Source organism: Anabrus simplex, chromosome 6 (assembly GCF_040414725.1).
Source record: "Anabrus simplex isolate iqAnaSimp1 chromosome 6, ASM4041472v1, whole genome shotgun sequence".
Lineage (NCBI taxonomy): Eukaryota > Metazoa > Arthropoda > Insecta > Orthoptera > Tettigoniidae > Anabrus > Anabrus simplex.
The window spans coordinates 85,838,053-85,845,110 of record NC_090270.1 but is presented as its reverse complement, the minus strand read 5'-3'; positions in this window follow the sequence as shown (position 1 = coordinate 85,845,110).

Here is a 7,058-nt window from a genome sequence, read left to right as displayed (position 1 = left end):
GAACAGGAGGTGGTTCATCTGTAACCAACCAGGTGGGGAGGACCTTAAGAACAAACTGACTGACCTGGAAAAGATATTATTTTCGTCTCTACTGCACAGTAGAGGGCACCATTCCATACCTCCAATATCAACACGAATGACCCATTCGTTCATGGTGTTACAATTTTCAATTTCCCTTTTGTATGGTAATTGAATATGTTGCAGCTCGATGTAAGGAGCTTGAGATACTGTGATGAACGGCCTCGTGTATTGGAATTGCAATTGTAGCAATACGGATCTGATGGTGTTACGTCTTACAATGGAACCATTACCTGCTAATCATCCACAGACTCTGTCAACGTAATTACGAGATCTTACATTACCAGTTACTTTAACACCACAACAAATTTCGACTTTAACCTATTATAAGAGGTCATATGACGCATTAACACAGACATTCGACTCCAGTGTGCTCTTAAGAACAATTTCACATTTCATCAGCACCACATGAATGCATGAGGTTCTTTCCAACACGCAGTTCATTACCAGTACATGGACGCATTCACGTATCGCTCTATGCGCATGCAGTGACTTCGTATCTATTACGGGCTTGGTACACGATTGGGTTGTGTTGGAATAGATTCTCGTTCTTGTTATGAACTGGCATGGAGAAATACCTTCTTTCTCCATGCAATTGGAGGAACATAGCCCATTGAAAGCTGAAATATGAACGAGAGGAGAAAGAAGTATACAAAGTTTCTCTAAAATTAGCCCGCAGTTATAACACAATAGGTATTTATATATTAACTGACGCAATAGTTCTGTAATTATATAAGCATACAATTATCATACAGTTTTGTAATTTTGACTATATTAAAGGGAAATTTAGATGTTGGAATATATAAGCAAGTTTTCATATCAGTGATTTAATCTAAACGATGCTTTTTTCTCCGTATTTTAACGCAAAGTATGAATTAAAATAAGAGAATGAGAGAACTTCTATATGTTTCAGAACTGTCCGAATTCCTCATATTCCATGTTTTCTTTAAGTCTTTAAGTACTTTTCATCAGAATGAAGGGCAGTTTCTTCTAGAAAATACATCGTATTTCACTTATATTGTGTTTATTAACATGGTTTATTTTGTACCTTTACAACATAGCCCTAACGTAACATTTTTCATCTAATATATATATATATATAAAAGAGAGTTGTCTCTACATTGCTCAGAATTTTAAGAAACATGGTATTTCTGTATCGGTCATGTCCATAGTAACAAGGAATTGCACTTTTTACTTTTCCGTAATGTCTGTCTGTCTGTCTGTCTGTCTGTCTGTCTGTCTGTCTGTCTGTCTGTCTGTCTGTCTGTCTGTCTGTCTGTCTGTCTGTCTGTCTGTCTGTCTGTCTGTCTGTCTGTCTGTCTGTCTGTCTGTCTGTCTGTCTGTCTGTCTGTCTGTCTGGCTGTCTGTCTGTACTCGCATCACGAGAAAACGGCTCAAGAGAATTAGATTAAAATCGATATGTAAAGTCAGGGGATGAGCCAGTACAATCTTGGCTATAAGTCATCTTATTCACGCTGAGTGAAATGGGAGTTCAGGGGAAGGCCTAAAATTTAATTCTCAAATATTTATGTTATTAATGGTCCGCCAACGGCCGTAGCCGTGTTGAAACACCGGATCCCATGAGATCTCCGAAGTTAAGCAACATTGGGCGTGGTCAGGAGTTGGATGGGTTGCCACGCGCTGTTGGTGGGGGTAAGAGAATGGAGGAGCGGAAAGGAGCTGACCACCCTACCGCACGTCAACTCCGGCTCAGGAACACCTCTACGGAGGTTCGGACCTGCCTTCGGACAGAATAACCCTTACCTTACCACTAGTGGTCCTTTCGATAAATACTACATAACTAAAGTTATACAGAAATTTTCGATCATTTATGTCTTATATACTTTTACCGTATCGGCTACGATAACATATATATTTATGAATTTGTATTTTTGTTGTTAAGTCCATATCAATGACGAGCCACGAGAAAAAGGGGCAAACAGAATTTAATGAAAATCGGTATATAGAGTCGGGGAATAAGAAACTACAGTCTAAGCTAGAAACAATTTTATTCACCCTGGATAAAACGGTAGTTTAGGGGAAGGCAACTAAAATGTAATTTTTGAATATTTTTGTTATTGCTCCTATCGAAAAGTACTACGTAACAAAACTGATAGAGAATAAAATTCCCGATCATTTATGTTTTATTCAGTTCTACCGTACCGACTATGATGTCTGTCTGTTAGGTCATCAGTCCAGAGGCTGGTTGGATCCTCAAATAGCATCACCAAAGGCTATGCAGTTATAGGGAAACCGCAGAAACCAATGGCAGTACCAAAATGAGGCGTACTAGGCAAGATGAGGAGTGAGGTAGTTTGCCATTGCTTTCCTCACTGGGCCAGACAGTGCTATTGTAGCACAAGTGACCCTATGAGCAACACTTTTCATGACACTCAGACACACTGGTTGTGCTCTGAATGTCATTAATCAGCACCACCCATACCCCAGCAGCTTCCATATTGTCACAGCTATGGATGAGACTGGGACTTCAGTGGAAGCTACACTTTGCTCTGGCCTGTGCCAAGAGATGGATGCAAAAGTACTGTAACCATCAAGAAATGACAGCAGGCAAACTGGCTATGATAAGAGTGATATTTCAGAGTCGGATGAAAACTAAATATGAAGGCCTACAATATCGGAAGCTCATAAAATTCATCAAAAATAACATTATATTGACCATTGTTTGTTGTGATGTTCTTTGTCTTTTATGCTGCCACTCATCTACGATATATGGAATTACTGCTGAGTACCAAGAATAACAACCTGCCTAAATATTGACAGAAAATAGTTGGGGAGTTGGATAACTTTCTTCTTTAGCATGCCATTCCTCTGGTTCATACATTGTCTGATACTGCTTGTACATAACACACTGGTTCATCATAGTATTCCAACTATTCCATCCCTACTCTGACGCGCTGATTGGAATAATCAGTGCGCACATCTTAACGGAATAATTGGCAGGGGCACACTTATTACCTGGTCTAGAATTACAATTTCGGCTTATTCCAAATTATAGCACCATAATTCACTAAATAACTCGAAATTCAACCCTAAAAAGAGCCCTTTCTTAAGAAAAGCTTCTTCCTCTTCACTTTTATTAAATTCTACATTCCTTTTATTCCAAATTAGCAGTGAAGAAGTGGTTTCTCCTGTGGCTTGGGGAAAAAATTTGCTCCAAATCAGATAGATTTTTTCCCCTGCCAATGTAGTAAATTAACATTTTCCGTCATAGTTTTGCCCTGGGACTCTTACACTATTCGCCCCCACCCCCACCCGAAATTAAAGAGTGTTCACGGCTCACGGCTCTCTGCGCCCTGGTCATTCCAGCTTTGGAATTTTGGACTGTTAGATCGGCAGCGTAGTATTGTTCGATAAAAGTGAGAAAATGTGTGGTTTTTCATTTGATCATATTCATATGATAGCATTGCTATTAATCGCGACATTCCTACTGGCGTCATTGTACAGATCTATGTTGATTTCAGATGGGAAAATGACTAAGACAGCCTTTCTGAGGATGTTTATGTTATTGCTCCCATCGAAAAGTATTACATAACAAAACTGATAGAGAATAAAATTCCCGATCATTTATGTTTTATTCAGTTCTACCGTACTGACTATGATAAGAGTGATATTTCAGAGTCGGGTGAAAACTAAATATGAAGGCCTACAATATCGAAAGCTCATAAAATTGATCAACAATAACATTATATTGACCATTGTTTGTTGTGATGTTCTTTGTCTTTTATGCTGCCACTCATCTACGATATATGGAATTACTGCTGAGTACAGATTGTACAGATATATGTTGATTTCAGTTGGTAAAACCACTAAGACAGCCTTTCTGAGGATGTAAAAAGCAGGTGGAGAGTGAGTGTCTGACATTATAATGAAAACTCCCCAACTTGACTGTGACTGATGGTAGACAAGAGGGCCTACCATTACAATAAAATTTCCCTAACCCAGTCTTCACATAAGAAAATACGTTTGGTGACTTCCCCGTCGCGTTTCTAGGCTAACGTTGAGAGCCATGCAGTTTAATAGAATCTTGCTCACAACGTGTACACTACCTCACCTAGAATTCTGTTTACATTGTAGCATTCCATAGCAAAGCACGGGTACATCAGCTAGTATATATTTAAAGATAAGACATCAATTACCGTCACCTGAATCATTTGCATTTCTTTTCCTTTTTGCGAAAAGCAGCATCTCTTCTTCATATTCACTAGATGAAGATTGTAAAAAGTCGCTGTTATTTTCCAGATTAATCTCAATTATCTAACGTCTGATTAAGGTATCGCAAGGACGAAAGAAGCGTACATCAGTGTTTCTGCGCATGTCACAGGAATGTAACGGATCAGTACATACTATAAACGGCGGACAGTTTCCGACCGTCAAGGGATCGATGCGAAGAGTTCCTTGGAAAGCCTGACAGTAGTACACGGGCGAATACATGAATGCAATTTTTACTATGTTGGAAAGGATTTTCCGTCTTACGCATGTGCAAAGCGTCCATGTACTGGTACAGGGACTGTGTTGGAAAGAACCTATGTTCTACGACATCACTTTGCGGCATTCGACCGAGCAATTGTCACTCAAAATCATCAACTGTGAATATCAACACACAAATATATACCAACAAGACTCATCAATTAAACAGGATGAACCCAGCGAACATCTTTATGCATAAACTAGCTGATGTACCCGTTATTCGCTACGGAATTCTACATTGTATACAGAATTCTAGGTTAAGTAGGCCTAGTGTACACGCTGTGGGTAAGATTGTATTGAACAGCATAGCTCTTAATGTTAACCCGGGAACGCCAAGGAGAAGTCACCGTATGTCTTTTCTCATGTGAAGACTGGGTTAGGGAATTTTCATTGTATTGGCAGGCCCTCTTGCCTTCTATCAGTCACAATCAACTTGGGCAGTTTTCATTATAATGGCAGCCATTCGCTCCCCTCCTGCCCATTTTCATCCTCAGAAAGACTATCTTTATAGTTTTCCCAACTGAATTCAACATAGATCATTACAATGATGTCAGTAGGAATTTCGCGATTAAAAACAATGTTATCATATGAAATACTCGATCAAATGAAAAACCGCACATGTTCACATTTTTAACGAACAGTACTACTCTGCTGATCTAACAGTCCAAAGTTCCACAGCTGGAATGCCCAGGCCGCAGACTGCCGTAAATATTTATCTGCCATTATTCCGCTAAATATGCACACTGCTCATTCCAGTCAACACAACAGAGTAGGTATCGAATAGGTGGAATACTATGATGGATGAGTGGGTTACGTACCAGTAATAGCAGAAAATATATGAACCAGAGGAATTTGAGTGGTGGCTTTAAAACTAGCAAAGATCACAATATGAAGATAAAGTTGGAATTCAAGAGGATAAATTGGGGCACATATTCATTTGTAGGTAGAGGAGTCAAGGATTGGAATTAATTACCAAGGGAGATGTTCAATAAATTTCCAATTCCTTCACAATCATTTCAGAAAATGCTAGGAAAACAACAGATAGGGAATCTGCCACCTGGGCGACTGCCCTAAGTGTAGATCAGTAGTGATTGATTGATTGATTGATTGATTGATTGATTGATTGATTGATTGATTGATTGATTGATTGATTGATTGATTGATTGATTGATTGATTGATTGATTGATTGATTGATTGATTGATTGATTGATTGATTGATTGATTGATTGATTGATTGATTGATTGATTGATTGATTGATTGATTGATTGATTGATTGATTGATTGATTGATTGATTGATTGATTGATTGATTGAATGGCATGCTAAAAAAAGAAAGTAATCTAATTCCCCAGCTACTTCCCGGTTCCCGCCAATGTTCAGGCAGGCTGTTATACTCGGTAATCAGCAGTAATCCCATCTATCGGAGATGAATGGCAGCAAGAAGAGAGAAAGAGCATCACAACAAACAGTGGCTCATGAAATGTTATTGTTGAAAACATGATATTCCGTATGGCTTTTAGTACCGAGAGTGTCCGAGGACAAGTTCGGCTTGCCAGGTGCAAATCTTTTAAATTGGCGCCTGTAAGCGACCTGGGCGGCGTGAGGAGGATGAAATGATGATGAAGACGACACACAAACCCAGCCCCATGCCAGCGGAAGTAACCAATTACGGCTGAAATTCCTGACCCTGCCGAGAATCAAACCCGAGACCCCTGTGACCAAAGGCCAGCACGCTAACCATTTAGCCATGGAGACGGATATGTTATCGTTGATCAATTTTCTGAACTTCCGATATTGTAGGCCTTCACATTTAGTTTTCTTCCGACTCTGTGATATTAGGGCATCTAATGTAAAGGGAGTCGTCCTTCCGTTCGTGACTCCCTCTGGTCTTCTTATTCAAGTGATCGTTCCTTCACGACTTACTTCCAATTTTTATAATCATTTTCACACTTGTCTTTGTCGATATGGACCGATAGTAATAATAATTTCGTGTGGCTATTTCTAGCCGGATGCAGCCCTTGTGTGGCAGACCCTCCGATGAGGGTGGGTGGCATCTGCCATGTGTAGGTAACTTCGTGCTTTGTGGTGGAGGATAGTGCTATCTGTGATGTGTGAGTTGCAGAGATGTTGGGATTAGCACAAACACCCAGTCGCGAGCCAAAGGAACCGATCAAGATTAAAATCTTCGACCCGCCCGGCTATCGAGCCCGAGACATTCTAGACCAAAGGCCAGGATGCTAACCATTTAGCCATGGATCCGGACGATACAGACCATTGTCTATGCGGTTTTACACCTTCAGACAATCATGAAAAATGCATCGCCCGTTGAAAAACCGACATAGAAATATTCTTCAATCCTGTTAAGGGCGGAGGTGGTAGAATAACAGCATGGTATCCCCTAGCTGTCGTAAAATGCGAATAAAACGGGCCCCAGGGGCTCTGAACTTGGGACAGTGGGTTGGCGAACACGGGGTTCTTAGCTGAGTAATGA